The following is a 24,610-nucleotide window of genomic DNA, read 5'->3' on the forward strand; positions in this document are numbered from 1 at the left end:
CAAAATTTTGTTCATAGTTTTCATAAGACTGCCAATTAGGTCAAATAAAAAATCTTGAAGTTTAACCTTGTCCCATTTTATCAGAAATATAATTTAGATCCAGCTGTCTTCTTATAAACCAGTGAATTTGTATCACTTTGTTTTACTCATGAGTAAACTTTTAAATAAAAAACCATAAGGTCTTTGATTTTTGTTTGTCTGCATTTTTAATATACAAATGTTATATATACTGGCATACTTTGGAGATACTGCAGGTTTAGTTCCAGACCACCGCAATAAAGTGAATATTGCAATAAAGCAAGTCATACGAAAGTTTTGGCCTCCTTATGCAAGTAAAAGTTATGTTTGCACTGTACTCTATGTTGTAGGCAACAGCATTATGTATTTAAAAATGTACATATGCTTTAAAGTACTTATTGCTAAAAATGCTAATGATGATCTGTACCTTTAGCGAGTCATAGTCTTTTGACTATGGTCTTGCTTTGGTGGCCTTGCTTCGATGTTGATAGCTGCTGACTGATTAGGGTGGTGGTTGCTGAAGTTTGAGTGACTGTGGCAATTTTTGAAAAAAAGTTTGCTCCATTGATTGACACCCTCTATGATGAAAGTTTTCTCTGTAGTATATGATGATGTTTGATAGCATTTTATTGTAGAACTTCTTCCAAAATTGGAGTCAGTCCTCTCAAATCCAGCTTCTATTTTATCAACTATAAGTTTATGTAATATTCTCAATGTTTTGTTGTCGTTTCAACATTGTTCACAGCATCTTCACCAGGAGTAGATTCCACTTCAAGAAGCCACTTTCCTTTCTCATCCATAAGAAACAACTTATCTATTAAAGTTTTATTATGAGATTGAGGCAGTTCAGTCACGTCTTCAGGCTCCACTTCTAATTTTGGTTCTCTTGCTATTTCTACCATATCTGCAGTTGCTTCCTCTGCTGAAATATTGAACCCCTTAAAATCATCTATGATAGTTGGAATCAACTTCTTCCAAACTCTTGTTAATGTTGATATTTTCACCTTTTCCCATGAATCACTAATATTCTTATTGGCATTTGGAATAGTAAATCCTTTCCAGAAGGTTTTTACTTGACTTTGCTGAGATCCATTAGAGAAATCATGCTATGGCAGCTGTAGCTTTATGACATATATTCCTTAATTAATAAGACTTAAGTCAAAATTACTCCTTGATTCATCGGTTGCAGAATGGATGTTGTGTTGGCAGGCATGAAAACGGCATTCATGTCCTTATACATGTCCACCGGAGCTCTTGGTGACCAGGTGTATTGTCAGTGAGCAGTAGTATTTTGAAATAAATCTTTTATTTTCTGAGCAGTGTCAACAGTGGCCTTAAAATATTTAGTAAACCCTTCTGTAAACAGATGTGCTGTCATCCAGGCTTTGTTGTTGCATTTATACAGCATAGGCAGAGTAGATGTAGCATCATTCTTAAATGTCCTAGGATTTTCAGAATGGGAAATAAACTTTGGCTTCAACTTAAAGTCACCAGCTACACTAACCCCTAACAAAAGAGTCAGCCTGTCCTTTGAATCTGTGAAGCCAGGCATTGATTTATCTCTAGTATGAAAATCCTAGATAGCATCTTCTTCCAACAGAAGGCTGTTTGTCTACATTGAAAATATGTTGTTTAGTGTAGCCACCTTTATCAATTATCTTAGCTAGATCTTCTGGATAACTTGCTGCATAGCTTGCTGGATAATATCAGCATTTGCTTCTTTACTTTATGCTTGTTATGTTATGGAAATAATTTCTTTCCTTAAACATCATAAGCCAACCTTTGGTAGCTTCAAACTTTTTCCTGCAGCTTCTTCACCTCTCCTAACCTTCATATAACTGAGTAGAGTTAGGGCCTTGCTCTGGATTAGTGTATGGATTAGCACCTTGCTCTGGATTAATCTATGACTCAAGGGAATGTTGTGACTTGGTTGATCTTCTATCTAGACAACTAAAATATTCTTATTAGCAGTGAGGCTGTTTCACTTTCTTATTCATGTGTTCACTGGAGTAGCACTTTTAATTTCCTTCAAAAACTTTTCCTTTGCCATCACAACATGGCTGTTTCGTGCAAGAGGCCTAGTTTTCAGACTGTCTCAGTTTTTGACATGACTTCCTCACTAAGCTCAACCATTTCTAGCTTTTGACTGAAAGTGAGAGATGTGAGACTTTTCCTTTCACTTGAACACTTAGAGATCATTTTAAGGTTGTTAATGGGCTTGATTTCAGTATTTTTGTGCCTCAGTGACTAGGGAGGCTGGAGAAGAGCAGGAAAGATGGGGTAATAACTGGTTGATGAACCAGTCAGAACATACAACATTTGTCAATTAAGTTCACTCTTATTTGAGTGTGATTGATGGCACCCCAAAACAATTACAATAGTAACAGCCAATATTACTCATCACAGATCACCAAAACAGATATTATAATAATAATGAAAAAGTTTGAAATACTGTGAGAATTACTAGAATGCAGCACAGAGACATGAAGTGAGCACATGTTGTCAAAAAAAGATGCCAGTAGACTTGGTTGATGCAGAGTTGCCACAAACCTACAGTTTGTAAAAAACACAATGTCTGTGAAGCACAATAAAGTAAAGCACAATAAAATAAGGCATGCTTGTATGTGATATTTTTCAACAAAAACATGAAGGAGCCCTATTGGCTTAAAGAGAAAAAATAACTGCTTAAATCAAATAATTTATCAGAAATATAATAATTAACCCAAAAGCCTTTAGTTGACATAGCTTAGGTAAATATTTGATAAATAAGTTAATTTTAAATTAGTTGATGAAATAAAAATGAAGATGTCTTCAGAACCATCAGCATGCACTTTTGCCTAGCTTTATTGATTAGAAAAGATAGTCTTAAAAAAAGATGATATTTGTCTTTGATAGATGTTTTAAGGTTTTAAAGCTATAAATCCACCTTAACCAACAAAATGATCTCTGTTTATGTACCTCTTTAATGAATAAAACTAGTTTAATATTGTTGGTTGTATGGAAAGAGCTGTCTCTTCTGAGTTACTGCCAACATATCCATATATTTAATGTTAAGGTTTTTACTTAGGTGAACCACTTGACAGTTATGTGCTATAAAAATGGTTCACAGAAATATAAGTTGAAATAATGACTAGCTCTAATATCTTAGTGTTCATAAATTTAGGAATATTTTGAAAAATAAATAAGTTAGGTAAATGTAAATGGGATAAATGTTTATGAATACACATTTCATGCAATTTGAAACCTTAAATAATATTAGTAAATAGATGAGTTATTTCTAAATAAAAGACTGAAACAATTGCGAAACATAGATTCAAATGTATTTCCTTTTGACTTTTTAAACTTTATAAAAAAACAAAAGATATTTGGCTCTATTAATAAAATGTCGTTTTGCATCAAAAGTTATTCCATAAAAATATTTCTAGAGATTATAAAATATATGTTTATGACATGTTATTATATAATAGCTTAATATAAGCTGGTAGCATGGCTCAATGCAAATCTGAAAGCCTCGAAATCAGGGAAGCCAACACTATCACCCTCAGTCTGAGGCCAAAGGCTTGAGAACAATGGGGAGGCTGCAGATGCAAGCCACAGAGTCTAAAGGCTGAAGAACCTGGAGTCTGATGCTCAAAGGCAGGAGGAGAGGAAGCCACGTGTCTGGCACCTAAAGAGAGTGAGACGATGTATTTGTCTGGTTTCACACTGCTGATAAAGATATAACCAAGACCGGGCAATTTACAAAAGAAGGAGGTTTAAGGGACTCACAGTTCCACATGGCTGGGGAGGCCTCACGATCATGGTGGAAGGAAGGCATGTCTTACATGGTGGCAGACGAGAACTTGTGCAGGGAAACTCTCCTTTTAAAACCATCTGATATCATGAGACTTATTCACTATCAAGAGAATAGAAAGGGAAAGAGTCACCCCTATGATTCAATTACCTCTCACTGGGTCCCTCCCACAACACATCAGAATTGTGGGAACTACAATTCAAGACGATATTTGGGTTGGGACACAGCCAGAGATTCAATTACCTCCCACTGGGTCCCTCCCACAACACATCAGAATTGTGGGAGCTAAAATTCAAGACGATATTTGGGTTGGGACACAGCCAGACCATATCTGATGACTCAGCAAGCTGCATGTTCCCCGTCTTTTCCCTGCTTTGTTCTAGCTGTGCTGGCAGTCAATTGGGTAGTGCCCATGCACACTGAGTGTGGGTCTCCTCTCTCAGTCCACTGACTCAAATGTCAATCTCCTCTGGCAACACTCTCATAGACATGCCCAGAAATAATGCTTCACCAGCCATCTAGACATCCTTCAATCCTGTCAAATTATATCTAATATTAATAATCAAAAAATTCAAATTACTTCCTAGGGTTTTATGAAAAATTAAGATTAGTACAATTAAAAATTTTAATTTATTTAAGTAATGATGTGTACAAAATGTACAGAAAATTTTTGCATGACAATTTTATGTGGTTCCAATAAGAAATTAAATTTTTATCTTAAGGTAAAATAATTGGTGTTACAGTATAAATAAAGAGGAAAGTATAAGAGAAAACTGGAAGGTATGAACAAATTTTGAAAGATTTGTAAAGGATTGGTCTCACAAAAGGAGTTTTGTGTGTGATTGGATTGGCTAGGATTGGAAGGAAATTTATAAGTTTTTCTAAGAATTGAGCATTGGTGTCATGGGTACACTTATACAGGACTAGAGACTGGTCCTTTATGTTTGAAGAGCAAGTTTTCTTCAAATGTTAATCTACTTTTAGTAAAATATTTGCAAGAGGTTTTAATTTTAATTCTAAAATCTGTTTCTTTAAATAAATTTTCAACCACCTTCTGAACTACAGCTTGTTTTTTCTCTTTTACAGTTTCTATGTGATTTCAGTTGGAAGTGCTATCTTCTTTATTTAAAATGATAATTTCATTTCATTGGGTAGAGTTTTCCTCTTAAAGCTTTTTAGATTCATAGCTCAAGGTTCAGCTTTTAGCACATCTCACCACACATGATTTGCATGTCACGCATCATTACCTTTTGCTTTTCTTCTTCCTCTCCTTGAAAAGGTACAGCGTTTTGCTTAACTATAGTGATGACTCTCTCCCTCAACTTTTTCATCAGTTTCTGTAGCTTTATTCCTCCCAGTTCTGACTGGGTTACTGTGGCCTAAAACTGAGGATGTTTGTCTTAAAGGCCTAGAAGAACAACGTTTCTTCCAGTATAACTTGATTTTGTACCCTTTGCTTTTCTTGATGTGTCTAAATTGCTCTGCGCAACCAGGCAATTTCACATGGTTTTACTTTTTCTGAAAACCATGCATTTCCATGCTCAAGGTACTGGTTTTCTTGTTTACATTAGTCTTCTTTAATATGAAGTACACACATAATCTTGGACACACATTCTTCCCGTGTGTGATTTAATTCAAGTACCTTTTCATGAAGTTTGTCTTTGAGGTTATTTAAACTGGCTTTCCATAAGGAGAAGCAGTCATTGTAGGTTTGTTTTACCTTTTAAGTAATCATCCCAAAGAACAGAGATTTTGTGTTTTAAGATAGTTTCTTGTGCTTTGTGCTATCTTTATTAGCTTTGTTTGTCTACTTGGAAAAAATTAAGTCGTCTTTAATACAGGTCTAAGTTTTCTTTTCTCCTGTCAATTATGTAACTTTTTGTATTTGCTTTTGAAGTCTTTTAATTATCACTCTGATTAAATATATTACTGTCGTTTCCTCAATGACATATGTTTCTATTTTAATTAAATATTTTAACTCTCTTAACATCTTTGACAAACTTTCACAAAATCAAATTCTAATTTAAGTTCTTATTAACCTAAAATTGGCTTTAGGATTTTTCAGCTGGGCCTTTGGAAACCCTAAAAAGTTATGTCTGTCATTAGACTTATGTGATAGGTTGGATTGTATAAAAACACTGTCAAATAAGTGATTCTATTATATTCCTTCATATACACATATATATAATATATAAAGTGATTATTATATTCCTTTATATATATAAAGTGATTCTAAATATTATATACCTTTTATAAATTAATTGCTTTATATATAAAGGAATATATATGTGTGTGTGTATGTAATATATATGGATATATCAATATGAATGTTCTAAATATTACATAAAGTTTGTAAAGGTTATATGTTTTGCCTGGGTCCCCACCCAAATCTCATCTTGAATTGTAGTTTCCATAATCCCTGCGTGTTATGGGAGACATCTGGTGGGAGGTAGTTGAATCATGGGGTTGGTTACTCCCATGCTGTTCTTGTGATAGTGAGTTCTCTGGAGATCTGATGGTTTTATAAGGAGCTTTTCCCTTTTGGCTCGGCACTTCTCCTTCATGCTGCCATGTGAAGAAGGACGTGTTTGCTTCCCCTTCCACCATGATTGCAAGTTTCCTGAGGCCTCCCCAGCTATGCTGAACTGTGAGTCAATTAAACCTCTTTCCTTTATAAATTACCCCATCTCAGGTATGTCTTTATTAGCAGCATGAGAATGCACTAATATAAAAGGTCTCCTCATCCTGGTGTGATTCTACCAGTCGAAGTTCTGATTGTTATCTTAAAATGCTTTATACAATTAAAATAACTAAATTTCATTCTCAATTGCTGAACTTTCATCAGATTTTAACCACAGATATTCTAAGTCGTTTATCATCTACATGCTGATTCTTCTCTAAAGGCATCTGTGGTCAGATTCATAAAAAAACTCTAACAAATATCTTAATACAGATTTCAAATAACTTTAATATCAAGGGACTAAAGAAAAATTTTCAAAACTCGAATTAAATAACTGTTGACTGAATAAAACTTAATTAAAATAAAGCAAAACAAAAATAAATTACATGAGATGAAATAAGTGATAAAATTATAATTTTTATGATTTTTATTTGAAATATTGTTAGTTCTTAAATGTTTTCTTTTCCAGATTTAAGGAATCTTTCTCTCTTAAGATATCTATAGTTTACAGCAATTTGGTAAAGTATACTTTTATTAACAAAGGTAAAAACATTTACTTTTTCTTCCTACTTGATCCCTTAAAAATTCAAAAACTGCATTTTTAAAATTTTATGACAATATAGTCATTTTCAGAAGTTCAATAAGAATTGCTTTTCTTATAACAAGATGCAATTAAAAATTTTAATTATATTACCAAGGTTTGATTAAGATGTCATATTTAAAATTATTTATAGGTTCTACAGATAAAATCTGAAGCCTGCCTTGATTCAACTTCCTAGCCCAAAATATTTTTTTAAAAATTCTAATTGAAATTCAATTACTGTTCCTGCTACACTTATATAAAGAATTAGGATAAATCAGATAAAACTAAATGTATTTTACAAAAAACTTAGCCTTACTCTGATTATCTTCAGTAAAAAATTAGGAGGATTATAGTGCACTTGCATTGTTTTCAAGTTTTTATTACCTACTTGTAGAGTGGTCTGTATCCTAAATTTTTCTACATTCCTTGAATCCAATTTTCTCCCATTGAATTACTAAAAACAAAAACTGCTGTTTGCTAAAGTGCTATGAACTAAAACTAAACAATTTAATATAAATTTCGAGGAACAAGTCTCACGTTTGGTGTGTGGGCCACACAGAGAATTCACTGACCATCTGATGCCATAACAGTGACATTCAAAACCGGAAAAGTGTCAGCTTCACACCACAGAAAGCTTTTCCCAAGACTGTCAGAACAAGACTCTATAAGACCTATCTTTTTCATTTGACAGGATAATATAGTACTGTAATTAAAATTTCACAATCAGGAACTACTCTAGATAATTTACCAGAACCTGACCCCAAAAATCCTTTAGTTTACCTGGAGAGTAACTTTGACAATATCTGTAACATAACTTTTTATTCAAATTGTACTAGTGGTTCTTTTCATAGAGTTGGAACTCCGGTTTAATTCAATGCAGTCATGGAATGCTACTCAATGACTACAGTTCCTCCATGGTCTTTTGATTCATTTAGTTGGTAGCCCTGAGGTTTGGGCTTTTGGCTCAAATCCATTGTACAGTCTAAATTTATTATCTTGTCGATGGTTATTTTTCGTATTATAATCTTTATGCTCCATTCTTATTGCCTGTCTAATCATTGTAGATCCAGTTCTGCCAAGATAATGTTAGCCCAGTGCTTCAAGATGATTTCTAATGATTTCCTTGACCTTACTCATTAGACTTTATGCCCTGCATAAAGTTGATACTCTTATCAAAATGTTTAACCTGAATCTGTTCATGATTTCTAATGCCTATGAGAATTATAAGATAGAACTCAATGCCAGACTCCAGGCAAATCTGCCTTAAGGAAGTTCTCGCCCCACCCCACCCATTCTGGCCCCTTGTTACTCAAACGTGGCCTGGGTCTCTGACATTGACTCCTCTGCTTACTTTCCCTCACATGTAAGCCCATTGCCCAGTGGGACAGATCCAACCTAGCACCGAGGAACAATTAAGCCTAACTTCAAGATAGTAGATCAGCAGTAGATCTTTCAGGAAAGATCTTGAGCAGAAGGTGGAAATGTGAAAATGTACTGGGAATTGGAGTTATCTTTTCCTACCCAGTGAAATTAAATTTGAGAGTCAAGGGTGAGGGGAAAGCACTTGGGGCACAAGTACTGGCCCAAGAATTATATTGCAAGCCAGCTGCTGAAATGACCTACTATAGCCTTAAGACCAGCTTTACCTAGTAGCTGCTAAAATAAACTGCCATAACTCTAAGACTAGTTTTATGTACCACCACTGTCACTCATTAATCAGACCTTGCCATCTCTCGAAAGCTTTACTAGTGCCAAGGAGTTTTCTTTCAAAATGATACATAACATTTCTCTTTCTAATAAAGCTCGTAACATTTCTCTTTTCAATAAAGTTCCCAATCTTCTTTCTGTCCTCTGGACATACCCCAAGTCCACCCCAGTCAGTGTGTATGCCCCAAATTGTAATTCTGTTTTCTCCAACTAAAATGTCTTGCTTAGCGATTCATCTCTCTATTTTTATTTGACTTTGACAGACTCGTGAATCATTTTCTACATTTGGCACCATGGAAAAATATTTTATTTCCTTAAAGATATATAGTTTTTTATAGCCTCTAATTCAGGATTCTGTAGTGTTGTTTTCTTTAAGTAATGAGAATGAGGATGAAATGCTTCTGTGGAAATAAAATTATTAAGCCCTTCTCCATTTCATCTTTTGAAAGAAATGTGAAGAGCTAGAACTTTTATGAATATGGTAAGAAACAGAATGAATAAAGAAAACTTTCCAGAGCTGAAGAAAAACGTGATTCTGGAGGCAGAAAGTGCTCACTTAGTTTTCCAAGGAGGATTTATGAGAAAAGACACGGGTACATATCTTGGTAAAGTTTGGGGACACAAATAATAAAGAAAGTACAAGTTTACAAGCAGAAGAAAGCAAGTAATTTGATTGGTACTTTTAATGGCAAAATCCGCAATGACTTTTGCAGTAACCTAATACTTCCAGGATGTGTGACATCAGGCCTATCTTTACACTGAAGAGCTATAAGTAGTAGAATCAAATTTGAGAAAAAGAGTAATATCACAACAACCTTATCTAGTCAAAATACATTCACTTCTTAGGGGAAAGAGAGATATTTGCAGATAGATGAGGATTCAACATTAAAATTATCTGCATACCCAATATGAGAAAAATACTAGGGAAATGTTTTTAAACATCAAATTAACCAGAACAGAGACATCGAGATAAGGAAAGATACGAAGAGAAGAAAGAGTTGGTATAACAAAATTTACCTGCTGGCCTACCTGTTTACTTACCTAGCTAGGAATGCAAGTGCTAAACACGTTCTTTTAGAACAGAAAGGACAATGAAGAAATATGGCATGTTTCACCTTAACTGAATCATTAAACTTCTATCACCAATAATGAAATGAACTGAAATTCTGTGCCTCCTGATGTGATGCATAAAGAGTGACCTATACAATATTCTTATCAAGATGTTTACCCTGAATCTGTTCATGAGGATACAATCAAACAAACCTACACTGGGAACAATCTTTACAAACAAAAATAATGTAAACGTATGGAAAAAAGATGAAAAATCAAGGGAACAGTTTTAAAGGGATGTGGCAACTAAACGCAATGCGTGGTCATTGATTTTCCCTGGCTTAAAAATCTCCCAACTCTAAGGATATTTGGGGAATAACTAGGGAAATAGTAAAAAGATTGGATTTTTTTTAATGACTTCTAAATTTCTTAAGAGAGATGTTGGTATTCTGGTTGTAGAAGAGAATATTTTTCTTCTTAGGGAATACATGCTCAAGTATTTAGGGTTACTTTCATATATGTCGATTACTTTCAAATAATTCAACAAAGATCAATATGCATATGTGTACATCTCTATGAGAGAGAGACAGAGAGAGAGACAGAGAGTATGAGAAAGAAAAAAATTGAAAAAGCATGCATGGGAAATTGCTAACCAGTAGTGAATCTACCTGAAAGATGTATGGTTGTTCATGTATGGTTGTTCACATACACGTGAAAGATGTATGGTGTTCATACTTTTCAATACCTCTTACAGGTTTGACATTTTCCAAAATAAAAGTTTTGGAAAAGGAAAGTGACACATTGTAAGGAGAATTTTAATTTAAAAAATCTATGAGTTTGGGGCAGAGTGTGAGCATGAAAAAGGAAAAGCATTCTAAACTTGTCTCATCTAGAGTTGGGGAGGAAAAGAGGAAAGAAGTGTATGCATTTTAAAAGTCCCATTTTATTGGGTGTGTGGGGTGGTGAATAAAGGTGAGTCATAACACACCTTGGTGAGGCAAATAGTGCTTCTTAGTGGAAAAAACTTACTTTATTACTTTCACATAGTAGGACAGACATGCATCTGGTTTTAAATTCTAGAGAAAGTAATCATTAATGGAATAAAAAAAGGTAGAAATGCTAACTCAGGTGTAGATTATTATTCAGTGTCAAAAACATTAAGCAAATATGTCAAAAAATACTTTGACAAATAATGTTAGTAAACAAAATAATAAAAATAGTAAAAAGAAAATAATAAATATCAAATAAGATGAAAATAATAGAGTCAGGTAATTAAGACTCAATTTGAATTCTTTAATTAAAAGAGGCATTGATATGACAGTTAATATGAGTTAAAGAAAACCTATACCCTTACATTAAGGCTCCAGAATTAAGACAAACAAGCCTGTAGGTTTGGTCCTTTACCAGATAGGAACTAATTTAATATCACATCATTGCAAACACTCTTGGAGTCCAAAAGATAGTGCAAAAATCATTTCTTTTTCCTTTTAGTCCAAATGGGTTCACCTGAATTTGAGTGTCCTGAGGTCTTATCTTTTTTGGTCTTCTCCCTTTTTATACCCACTCATGATCCCCTCAATCCTACCCCCAGGGTCGTGGCTCCATCCTGGAGCAGCATCCTCAATTCAGGATCAATTGCATAATTTATGGGGCTCAATGAAAACAAAAGTGTATGGTCCCTTATTTAAAACTTATTAAAAATTTCAAGATGGCAACCACAGATCATTAAACTAAGTATAGGGTCCCTCTGAGCTTGGAGTCCTGTGTGACTGCCCAGGCTGCTGGCTCTTGAATTTAAGCCTGCCTTTCCAAGCCCTTAGCCTACTCCATCCTCGAAGAGTACCAGTAGGATCTCACTGTGCATCTTAGTGGGAGGCTTTAGGTCTCTAAGACCAACCCAAGGAGGAGACAAATCTTTCCCTTGCTAACACTGACTGCCTCTCCTAGTTTAAGTCACTTACATTACTATGTTAACGACATCTCATGCAAAAAGACCACCTCACTCCCTGAGAATTGAGGGAGAAAGAAGAAAAGACCGTGAGATGGAATCATAGTTTTGCTTTGCCACAAACTATGGTAAAGAGATTGAAGACTGACATGCTATACAGATTAGGATTAAAAGCCTTCCATTCTCTATTTCCCTCCCTTTTATAGAAAAAAATGGGGGTAATTAACTTATCTCTTGGAGGATTCGTTGGAAGCACTTTGATGATGATATGTTTGGCTAGTACAGTGAGATTTTATTTAGATGATAGCAGGTGCTCACTGAGGCACAGAAAGAGTACATTTTAGGTTTACAAAATAATTTTATGTCAATTGGCTTATCACTGATCAGAGATATTCCATAAAACCACGCACATCATCTGATTACATTGTTTATCTCGTACACACTTTACACATGAAAAGTTCAGTTATTTAAACCCATCATGGGGAAATTTGCTGGCAACATCTCAAAATAACTGACAATCAAAATCTGTATTGACACTGCCTGACTGTGGCTGTTGGGTTATGTAGCAGTGGGTTTCCTTCAGATGCTTGTTTCGGTAGATGAGGGAGTGCTTAGAGGTGCAACCACTGCCATAGGTTGAATCCCTGAGAAGCACATTATTTTGCCCTTAAGGTCACTGGCAATAACCCCTCCCCAGGGCTTCCTGCCATGTGCTCTGATTTTCCAGTGAGGGTGTTAAGGAGTCACAGGTGGGTTGCTTTTGTGTCAGAGAAATTACCCACAGCTCACTCCTGGGGTGGAGACTGTGGAGTGTAATGTAAATACATGAACTTCAGATTCATAAGACTGGCTCAGCCAATTAACTTTCTTTTCTCCCCTTCCTATTATACAAGAAATTAGGAATTTTGTTTAAAAATCCAAATATGATAACAAATTATACAATATAAAGCAAAAGTCTCTTGCCCTCATCTACTCTCATTGTGCAGAGATGACCACTTCACTATTTCTTGGTGTGGCTTCAGTGATTATTCCAGACCTTTAAATAGTATTGTTACACATTTAGGTATCCGTTTGAAAGTGTTTACATTCTCTATTGATTATTCTGCAAAACTGACTGCCCTCCTCTAATTGTTACTAGTTATTATTTCAGGTCAACTTTAAGTAGGCTTCTTGCCTATACAGTGGAATAACAGCAGTGAATACCTACCTCTTTTATAGACTTGTAGCAATTAAATTAGGTAACCTGTGTTAAACATGTAAACACAGTGTCTGGTGCAGAGGGAGTGTGCAAACAAATGTTAGTGTGTGTGCCATTGCTGGGCCTGTTTGTCCTTAGCTGCATCCTCACCCTCCTCTTGGTTGCTCTGCCACCCACGGAAGTCTGTGCTTAGAGGGTTGCATGCCTGCTGCTCTCTGACTGGGTTTGGCCAGTGGGAGGCACTGATGGGGGATCCAAGGGCAGAGACAAGTGAGAGAAATCAGGGTCTTTTTCCTCTTCCTTTTCTTTATCAGGCAGTATTTCTGACAGTTTTCCTTCTCTTTTCATGGTTTTGGCTCCAATGGTTATGCCCACCATGAATTTATGTTCTTCCAGGTCACCCAGACCCCCTAGGTTCCTATACCTTTTTGTAGGGGGTAGCGGCTTCCTGAGATTGCTAATCTGTTAGTTGCCTCGTTATTCCTTGGTTGGTGGTATAGTCTCTTGCATCTCCTATAAAACCAATTCCCTGTATTAAATGCCCTCTGTAGTTAAAAAAACAAACAAACAAATAAAACAAACAAACCAACTCAGAATTGTTTTGTTTTTCTGGTTGGATGCTGACTGATAAAATCTTAGGAGTACAACACTTTTTTTTCCTCTGGTTTTCTGGTTTTGCTTGGAGGGGCTTCGACTAGAGTAGCATTACTGGCCCCTTACCCCATCATTTACTCCTGCTGAGGGTGAGCGATGACTAATGTGAATGGTGAGTTTGGCAGGAGGAACAGTCATTAATCGTTTATCCCCTTCCTTTCTCCTTGTTCTTTGGGGCTGGCCTTCCGGCAGAGAGCATACATTTTGCTCTGTTCTTTGCTTTTTCTTCTCTTTCTCTGTTCTTTGTTCCTTGGTCAAAGGAGCCAGCCCTGGGGCAAGGCCTGAGATGGTCTTGCTGCAACTGGATTGGTAGACTTTTCTAATTCTGGAATGCTATAGTGTGAAGCCCATTATTAGAATACTGCAGACCTGATTCAGGTTTTCCAGTTAAAAACTTTGTGTTTGTTTGTTTATTTATTTATTTATTTATTTATTTATTTATTTATTTATGTGTTAATAAAGCTGATGTTTTACTCTCCATCAGAGGGACTCCATTGTCCACCTTCCCACTGGGTCCATAATCAGGCAGAAACAGGAGTATCATTTATTCAGCCTACATATGTGCCTGATTTTAGCTCTGATTTTATTAGAATGATAGTGATGGCGATCATGGGTGACAACCCCAGCCCTTCTGCCTTCCATGCCCTTCTAGTGCACTGGTGGGTTTGTGGGGAATGCTGTGCATGTGTGTGTGGCACAGTGACACGCAGGCTTCACATCAGCACGCACGGGCCAGGAGCAGGCAGGCTGGGATCACCCCCACCACACCAGCCAAAAGCCATAGAGAAAAGGGACTCTGACACCCACAACAGGAACTTGCACCTTCCCCTAGAAAATCACTCAGTTACTTCAGAGAGCAGATTCCCAGGAGGTGCCTGTGACAAGTGTCACTTTATCAGGTGGTGTGCACATATGGAAGTGTGTGAGGTTTTTGGGCAGGCTGGCTGGAAAACTCTTCCACAGACTTAACTTCAATGAATCTGCCTGCTTTTGATCACTTCTGCCATTCCCACCTTCATACCTGAGTATTCAGCGTTGGCAGTGGACTCTGCAGGAGCCCTCACCTCTACTCAGTTTTGTCCCTCCACACGTTTCTGAGAAACTCAACAAATCTCTCGCCTGTAGCCTCTCTCTTCTTTTCTTTGCCCTGTTGCAAATTTATTCTCTTTTGTTTGTTGCCTTCATTCTGCAGACTTCAGGAGGGAGAATGAAAGTTACATAATCTTAAACCCAAAGCTTTTACTTCATCTTTCAGAGCCCCAGATCCTCTTCTGAACAATAGGGACAATCATACCAAATGTTACAACAGTCTCAAGTAGGTGCTTTCTGCATATTAGGAGCCTAATAGTGATAACTTTCCTTATTATTTTTGTGATACAGTGAGTACTTTGGGTTACTTTAGCAACAATGAAAACAACACTCAAATGAGTTTTCATCATTTCGTGGTGACCATGAGGGATGCTCACTGATGTTCTAGATATTTAGGTTCTCACTTCTGCACTTCTCCACCCAGGATGGAGGTTACAGGGGCCTGCAGGATGTGCTTTAGCTAATGCAATATTATTGTGAGATATGTGTGCTAATCCTGAAAAGGAGCTTCAAGAGCCAATGTGTGTGTTCCCAAGCCTTTTTAACAGTTGTCCTGGTGACCAGAATATTTCAAAATAGTGGCTGCTAGATTATTCTGGTTCCTGAAAACACAACTAGACCCAGCTGATCCATAGTGATGTGTAATATGGGCAAGAAAGAAGTCTTTGTGGTTTGAAGCCCCTGAATTTTGGGGTTTATTTGCTACTCAGCATAACTTAGTATGTTCTAAATGATATGCTTAGATCAAACTCTTCCTCCCAATTTTCACTCTGTCTCCAACATGCAAAAGTCTTTCCTCATCTTCACTGTTAAATTTTACTCCCTTTTTAATGCCTTAAACTCATGCCACTTTATAGGTTTTATGCAAGGTTTTGAATGTGGACATGACTAAAATTTTTGTGATATTCAACACTTTAAACAGTGATGGCTTGATATCAGCAACTTTTAGAGAAACTGTTTTGCAACAGAAAAAACCATGATTTTGAAATCAGAGTTGGATTCCCAGATCTACCTGGTAGCTACATGACAGTAGCATGTTTCTTAATGTATCTAAAACTTAATTTCATCATCTGAAAACATAAGGTTAAGAATATCTAAATCTTTAAGAACTGGGCACTTTATTTTGGAAAGCACAGTCTCTTCTCATTCTCATTGTCAGCTAGCATCTTCATCTATAATTGGTGTTATCTCTGATCGTCAGTGTGAGTAGACACTAAACTCAATGCGTCAAAGAGGCTCAATGGGGTCTTGTTTGGAAATCTCATCCCTCTAAGCAAGCTAGAGGCCGGTCATATTTACAGAATTTTTGAGAGCAAGGTCAGTATTCCGAGATGCTCCAGGCATACTCAATGAACTGGATAATCTGGCCATTTGTTCCCAGGAATAAGGGCACAGCTGTTATTTCTTCATAGTGGGTGGCTAATGAGGCAAGAAAAGTTGTCTGTGCCACCTACCAAGGCAGGTCAAACCAGGAAATGTCCTGTTATATCCTGTCCCAGAATCACAGGTGTCTGCTTGCCTTGCCATTCAAGCAATCACTTGTGGAATAAAGATCTGTTTGACAGTGATTTGCTGTCACTTCCATTTGGCTCAGAATGGGTCTCTTCTAAGGCTCTGTCCGTCTCTTGATTGATTCTGGTCCTACAGGATTTGCCTGGAGAATTTTTTAACCCACCCCCTGCTTCCTCTCATGGGCTACAAAATCTATTCTTTGTCTCATGAAACCACTGAAAACTCCACTCTGCCTTTCAGAGGGTTTTTGCTTAGGATTTTAGTGTGCCACCCCATTTAACCTCAAATATGGCAAATGACCTGGGAAAACACAGACTGTGTGATTGAAGCTGCCTGAGACTCAGCCAGAGGCTCTGCTGGTTTCTTGTTCCCTGACAGCAGCCCTTTGGAGGGGAAAGCCCTGATTCTCACTCTCTTGTCTGTGCTCAGAATTGGCAAATGCTTTGTGTTAAAAGTAGCTGCAGAATCAACTCTGCCCAACTTTCATGTTTCCTCTTAACTCCAGTTCTTACTGACCCAGCAGCTCTCTGCTGCCTTTAAATAAAATACATCAACTCTGCATTTTATGCGTTTTTTACTCTGTATTTTAACTCTGGCATTCCTAGTTATTCTCAGTTGGAGGCCGATCAGTTGTAAGCTACTTCCTCTCACCAGGAAATTAATAGTTTTGCTTTCCCTCTTCTCTTTTGTTTTGACATAAATATGAACATGCTGCATGTCAACTGCAAATTGCTTCTATTGGTTAGTAACAGTAATGTCTTGGGACTAGTTGAAAGATTGGAATCTTGGCTCCAATCTTTGGATCTTTGAACTTTTCCAATTAGAATAATGGAATCTTTGGATTCCAGTTCCAGCCTTTCCAGTGTTTCTTGGTTGTCTTTATACACACACACACACGCACACATGCGCACACACACACACAGTATATGTACATGATAATCTATCCATCTCTATATATAATTTTTCAGTATTCCACAGTACAATTGTATTTCAGTTCTTTTGACACTTTCTTTTTAGATTGACATTAGAATGATTTCATTTAAAATATTTTTAGTATTATAAACAATGATAAACAATCTCAAAACATTGGCAATATATTAAAATTTTAGTAAATATTCTAAATTGCATTCCAACATGCCAAAAAGTAAAATTAAAATTTCACGTGTTCTGAACTCCATCACATGGCAGAAATAGCAGCAACAATGGAAGAAAATGAGGTCTATCGGAGGTCTCGTTCCATTCTTCAGTTTTCTCTTCAGTGAGACACTGATAGTACTAACTCCTAAATCAAAATCAAATGGAGGTCCTTGCACTTATCAAACAGGGTTAGTTAGGGGAGAGAACCAAACACTCAGTAGGGAGGAATATGATGATGATTCTGTGAAATGAGGCATATAATTGGCATAGGTTAAAGAACTATGATGACCTTGAATCAGGACTTGTGACAGAATATCAGTTATAGAGAGATTTGGCTCTATTTATATAATACTTGGGGTAAGGCTATAGATTACAGATGAAAATGGAAAACCTTCTTAGCATTGTGGTAATGAAGATGTAGTTCTCTGTGTCCAGCATTAGCATGTATCTGAGACTCATAGGTTGACTGTGAAAATGTAGCTTTTAAAAATTAACATAAGAGCGAAGAGAAAGTCCCAGGGGCTACATGGCTGCAGGACACTCCAATCCCCCAACAATTGTGTATGTTCACAATTCCTTTGAATGCTGCATATGCAGTTCACTTCCCCGGAAGGTATGAATTGATGATCATGTCTTTGAAATCAGTGAACTTCCTTGATAATCAGCCAATAACATGACAATATAGAATAGAAGGTACAAGGTCGACATCACCTTCTTATGGAAAAAACTGCATGTGACACTAAATGTTGTCTTTTTGCAAAAGTAAATACAGTTTGAAGACATTTTTGGAACAAAACAATGAAATCATAGCCTTCTTCCCTTCACCCATGACCTCTACCTGTTGTCACTTATTTTCACAAGAGATCTACTGCTTGCATACCTCTTGTAGCTTCGTTAACATGAATGTACCAAAACTAGCCTGTACCAAAACTCAATTAATCTTATTTATATTTTCCTCATTCTGATTCTTTTTTCTTTCAAGATACTTAGGTAAAAGAACAGTCAAATGTTTTACATAAAGCAAAAATAAAATACTTTGGTTTTAACTCTGGTAACTATAGGAACAGGTGAAACTTAGAAGAAAAGATTGAAACTAGAAGGTGAAGGAAGGAAAAGAATAGAATAGAATGGTAGATAAAGGATGACAAAAGTCTTTTGGTTTAAAGGGGCTGGATGAGAACAACTGTTTCTCTCCCTCCTTCTTAAGCAACCAGTGAAATGATTAAAAAAAATAAATCAGCTCCATGTAGTGAAAAGAATGAATGACAGATTATAAATTTCTGGAAGGTAGAGGAAGATGGAAGCTTACTGTTGGATAAAACAGAACAAAAAAACAGCAGCCAAGAGCATGTAGGATGGTGAAAAGAAGAAAGGAAAGCAAGCTTCTCAGTGAAACTGTGAAAGGCTCAGGCTCAGCTTGGAGGTAAAGGCAGGGGAGGTGTGAGAAGGATGGGGGTGGGGTTTCATTCTCTTGTCCAGCATGTTGCTCTGCAAATGCCTGGAAAACTCAGTTATCTTACCAAATTTAATGCCTTGCCTTGGAAAAACTAGGGCAGTGCAGGAACCTCAAATAAAATTCTTCCCATTCTGGTACCTGGAGCCCACCGCATAAAGACACACTCTCTACCCAGGTATACAGAGCTACAGAGCTCCAAGCTGACTCCCTGTTGAAAGAGGGACCATGGGGGAAAGCAGACCTTCAAAGAAGGCAGCAGAGGGAAGCACACCACTGCCTGGAAAAACACACTCAACTCCCAACTCGCAAACACGTCGGGATAACCAAACATACTCCACATATGAGGAAAAACAACAGCATGAGAGAAAAAGATCAAGATGAAGATAATTAACTAACTTGCTCAGGAGGAAGCAGAAATTCAAGACACATACTGCTCTTTAAAAAATTATAATTACTATCTTCAGAAAACTGACAAAAAGTTATGAATTCTGTAAGACATCAGAGAATAACAAGAATTCTGTTGGAAATTTTGCCTACAGTGACTGAAATAAAAACAACAGAAAACTTGGAAGAGTATTTGAGGGAAAAAGACAAAGGGATCAATGTAGAGATCAAATAGATGAGTAATAATTTTAGAAAATCAAAAAGAAAAAAATGAGTAATTATCAGATTAAGAATAGGGAATATTTCCCCAGAACTGAGAGATAAAAATCTTTAAACGAATGAATAAAATTTTAGAACAGCAAGGACAAATATAAGCTTCTAGCTTGGGTAAGAGGATAACCTACAAAGGAATGAGAAATTGAATTGTGTTATATTTGGCTGGGCGTGGTGGCTCATGCCTGTAATCCCAGCACTTTGGGAGGCTGAGGCGGGTCAATCACCTGAGGTCAGGAGTTCAAAACCACCATGGCCAATTTGGCAAAACACTGTCTCTACTAAAAATACAAAAATTAGCTGGGTGTGGTGGGCGCCTATAATCCCAGCTACTCGGGAGGCTGAGGCACGAGAATCACTTGAACCCATGAGGCAGAGGTTGCAGTGAGCTGAGATTGCACCTCTGCATTCCAGCATGGGTGACAGAGCAAGACTCTGTCTCAACAACGACAACAGCAGCAGCAGCAGCAACAAAATTGTATTAAATTTATCTTCAGCAGCAATGGCTGTTAGGTGATGCCAAAAAATAATACCACATATATTTAGTTAAAGATTGAACGGGCTTTTATTTTCAGTTCTACAATTGGGCAGCACCACACTCTATAAGACAGAATGAATGTTCCAGTGAGTTGAGCAGAAGAGGTCAGCTTTATAGGCAGAAAATGACTGAAGAAAGCAGAAACAGAGAACAAAAAGAGAATTGGTTGTTTTGGTTACTTTCCTCGTAAGAGTAAAACAGAGAACTTCCTTATTAAGCTAATTCAGTTTGACTGTATTCTCCTGTTTTTTTGGAAAACCAGCTGGTTTCAAAGTTCAGTTTGTTACATAGCACTTAGCCTGAGTGACTCCACTCTGGTTTGGTTTGGTCTGTAGGGACCTAGTACAAGATGCTAGTTCAAACCAAAGGTATTCCATAAACTTTGTTTAACAAAGACAATAAAGAAATGCCATTAAAATTCCCTGGATGCATTCTTTGGGACCTAGAATTTCATGGCAGACAAATTATCAATAAAATGTGAGCACAAAATAATAATTACAAATAATTAGATAACTTCTCTTTACTGTATCCTTTGTAAAGGAGTTACTTAAGTATAGACTCTGGCAAAACAAAGATGAAAAAAAGAGAGGCCAATGTGAATTACTAAAAATAATTGATTGAATCCAGGAGTGCATTTCAAAGAAATTCGGAATGACAAATGCTTCAGGCCTAGAAAAAATGGCCTAAATTCCAGCAGGAAGTCACTGGACTAGAAAAAGCATAACTTAAGAAGATTTATTCTAAGCAATAGACAGAGTGACCAAGGGCCTAAATGACATTAATGGCTTGGAGAGGAAACACGTGTTTTCTGTTAACAAGAAAAAAGAAAGGCAGTTAGAAACTCTAGGAAAAAAATAGATGTAAGAAAAATCGCTGTCCTAATATGAAACAAATTAAAATGTGGCATTAGTTTAAGTCATAGATGGACAGTGAGAAAATAGAATCCTTTTCTCTTAGACACCAGACATGTTTTTCTTCAGGTAATACAGAAATTATCCTTTTGTACTTGTGTTGAAAATGTGTAATCCTAGTATACTACTTGGTTCAGCAGTGATTGCTATTTTCATAGTCATTACAATGGAAATTTATTGATAAAAATACAATGAAAATCATTACAATGGAAATGCTGTTTATTGTTTTAAATACAGTCAACCCTGTATTAGTAAGTGTTCTCTAGAGAAACAGAACCAATAGGATGTGCTTATATGTATTACATAGAGAGATTTATTTTAAGGAATTGGCTCATACAGTCGTGAAGGTAGGTGAATCTGAAGTTTGCAGGATAGGTGGGCAGGCTAGAGACTCAGGGAAGAGAACTGATGTTGCTGCTTGAATCTGAAGGTAGTCTGGGGGCAGAATTCGTCTTCCTTAGCGGATCTTTGTGTTCTCTCTTAGAACTTTCAGCTGATGAGATGAGGTCTGTCCACATTATGAAGGGTAATCTGCTTTACTCAAAGACAACTAATTTAAATGTTAATCTCATCTAAAAAATAACTTTGCAGCATCATCGAGACTGGCATTTGACCAAGTATCTGGGTCTCGTGGCTTAGCAAATTGGACATGTAAAACCATCCCAAACTCAGCCCAAAGGTGAAAGATTTAGATGTGGTCAAAGACGAAGAATAAATATTAACTTTAGCCACATAAAAGTCAAAATCTAAGTGACATCAAGTGGAAGATGGGAAGATGGAGGAAAGGTAGTGGGAACTGGAACCTAATGGAGGATAACAGGCTACTGTATAAAGTTGATGGACCAAAAATAGAAGCTTAATTAATATAACCGCCTAAATTTTAAAAGAAGAATTGGGGAGGAGTATATTAGTGTGAGTCAAAAAAGCCTGATTTTTTTTTTTTCATAGTAGAGAGTTGATGTCTTACAGCGTAGATTTTGTAATAGTGATATAAGTACATTATTTAGGTCGAGGGTTACAAACTGGCTGTCCATAGGCTAGAGCTGGTGGGTAAGTGAGTTTCTATGTATATGTATGGAGTATTTTTTAAATTTGGCATTAGAAAAGGTATGGGTTCTATATTTACGGTAATCTACACTCATCCTTGAAGGAGATAGTGCCTTATGCATAGCCCACCCCAAAATTTATATTGCCTGCCTGATCTCTGGAGGTATTTATGCTGATAATCTTGATTTAGAGTTAGAGAAGTGACCACCACGTCTAAATACAAAAGTGGTTAGAAGTTGTTGCCTCTGGGGACTTAGGGGTAGAGGGGCAGGTCAGGGAGTATTGTTATACAGTCTAAACTTTTCTGTTCTAGTTTTGAAAATTACATGATGATATACTTTTGATAAAAGTAAGTGGAGTAAGGACCTAGAGCAAACTGAGGGAACAGTATTATGCTCATTAGAGAGAACTGAGGAGAGGTGAACAGAGGAACAAAAGAGAAATATAAGAAAACTGAGACAGAAGATTGCAATTTGGAGGATTCTTATTACTGGACCAGGACTTTGGTATCCCGTGATTTCTCTTCCAGGCATGTCCCTGTCTCTGGGATTGGGAGGCAGGTCTTCTGCAAGCTTGTGGTCTGTCATTTGCTCTTTAAGCCTGGACTGAGCTCTTGGGTGCCCTTTAAATCATAAGCAAAAAGTGCCTGGTGTTTTTTTCCAGGGAAGCACAGTTGGTTGTTGGATCTGGCACATTATTGGCCTATTTGCAACTCAGAGAAAATGACACTCAAACATAAAGTTTCCCCAGGGTTATACAGCATATCCATGTGAATTCTTCTACTACCATGAGATTTTATTTTGTTCAATAAAAAAGTTGCTAATCGGTATTTGTGAAGAATGGACAATTAGCTGAAATAACATGACATGAAATAACCCTGCCTTTATCCTGAGGATAAATCTCATCAGTGAATTCAAATTAGCTTAACTAAGGAATAATGATAAGAAAATCTTGGTGCTAAGCTATTCACTGATATTACCATTGAGGAAATGTTCTGATAACTCCAACATGATGTGATAATGTCACTAACTATACTGTGACAGCATGGAAGTAAGTGTGGTTAGGCAATATGAAGTGAAATACAGATGTTAGATTGATAATATATTCATTAAGACATCAGAGATGTTATTCTGTACATAGTGATTTTAAAATTAGTTTAAAGGATTTCCTAACATTCAGTGCTTCTAATTTGTTGGAAATTGTGTTATGTAACATTTTTGTAATTGGACTAATATTTTGAAAATTATTAATTTGCTTTTTTTCTTTTCTGTATTATTACTGCAAGACCCTTGTCATAATCTGCTTCATGCATCAATCCACATAGTGGAAGAGGTGATGGATAAGAGGTTAGAGGAGTGATATTCACCTTATGGCTTTATAAATAGGATCTGCAACAAGAAAATCAGACTGAGGGACAAGCATTCCTGAGAAATAACTGATTTTCCTAAATTCCTTTATCTCCATATTGGCACATCACCATCCAAGCCTAGAAGAGCCTACTCCTAGGGTCCTTTGTAAGTGTTGCATCTGGAGTTCATTGGTTTTCTTTAATCTCACTATATTTTGTACCAAAAAAAATGGACGTAGTTTATTCTGGGGAAGTTACTGGTGTGCAGTCACTGCTCAACAACAAAAACAACAACAACAACAACAGACAACAAAAAATAGCTGCTGCAAATTAGTTACGAGGCTTTGCTGCCCGTGATTAGCAATAAACATCATCAACTTCTGTTTTCTGAAAAAATTGTAGACTTCTTTGGGGTCTTCCAGCACCCAGTTTCTACCAGTTGCCTACATGAAGAAGATTAAAGATAAAGTTTTACTTTTGGGCTTTCACAGGGAGAGTATAAATTATGGCTCCAAAAGAAAACTGTGTGGGGGAAAATGTTTACTTGGATCCAAATCATACATGAGAAACTCACTTTAGTTTAATTTATAAGAAGACATATAGCTCGAATTATTAAAATCTAAATACTGAAATCTAAGCACCCTCAATCTAGCAGTGTAATAGAGTTCTCTTTACTGGTTATGATTAGGCTTAACTTTACAAATTAGTAGCTGAATCTATTCAGTTTCTCTTTTCATCTTTTTGTTATAATCAAGCTCTGTGCTTATTTCCCATCAGTCTTTCACCTGATGGTTTTAACATCAATTCTTGTCTTCATCCCTAATTTCATTAGGATTTCAAAAAAAGGTGTCATTTCTTGTACATTAATTAAAATTCTTCTAAAAGAGTTTTTTCCATTGACAGAGACATTTGATTGTTCTAAAATGCAGTTCTTAGTAACAGATTGAGAAGTAGTTTTAATAGCCTCTTAAATAGTGAAAAAAATGACCTTTTTCTTACTTTTGTCGATGTCATTATGGACCCATGGATTTTCATTGACTCAACACATTACTTTCTTCTGCAGTTGTTTTTCAAGTTCAAGTTGTTCTTTCAGCCACAGGGAGCCATGTCACGGTGTCCTTTTGTTATAACATTAAAAGCTTCTTTGTCTTCTGATCCATTAAGTTATTTGAAGCCTACCTTTTGTCATCCCTGCTGCAGGAGTAAAATCAGGCATTTTTTCAAGAAATCTTATCAGACTTAGTGTGGCTGGCGTTAGAGACAAAATCTATGTGAAAGAGACAG

This window comes from Rhinopithecus roxellana, chromosome 8 (genome assembly GCF_007565055.1).
Source record: "Rhinopithecus roxellana isolate Shanxi Qingling chromosome 8, ASM756505v1, whole genome shotgun sequence".
NCBI lineage: Eukaryota > Metazoa > Chordata > Mammalia > Primates > Cercopithecidae > Rhinopithecus > Rhinopithecus roxellana.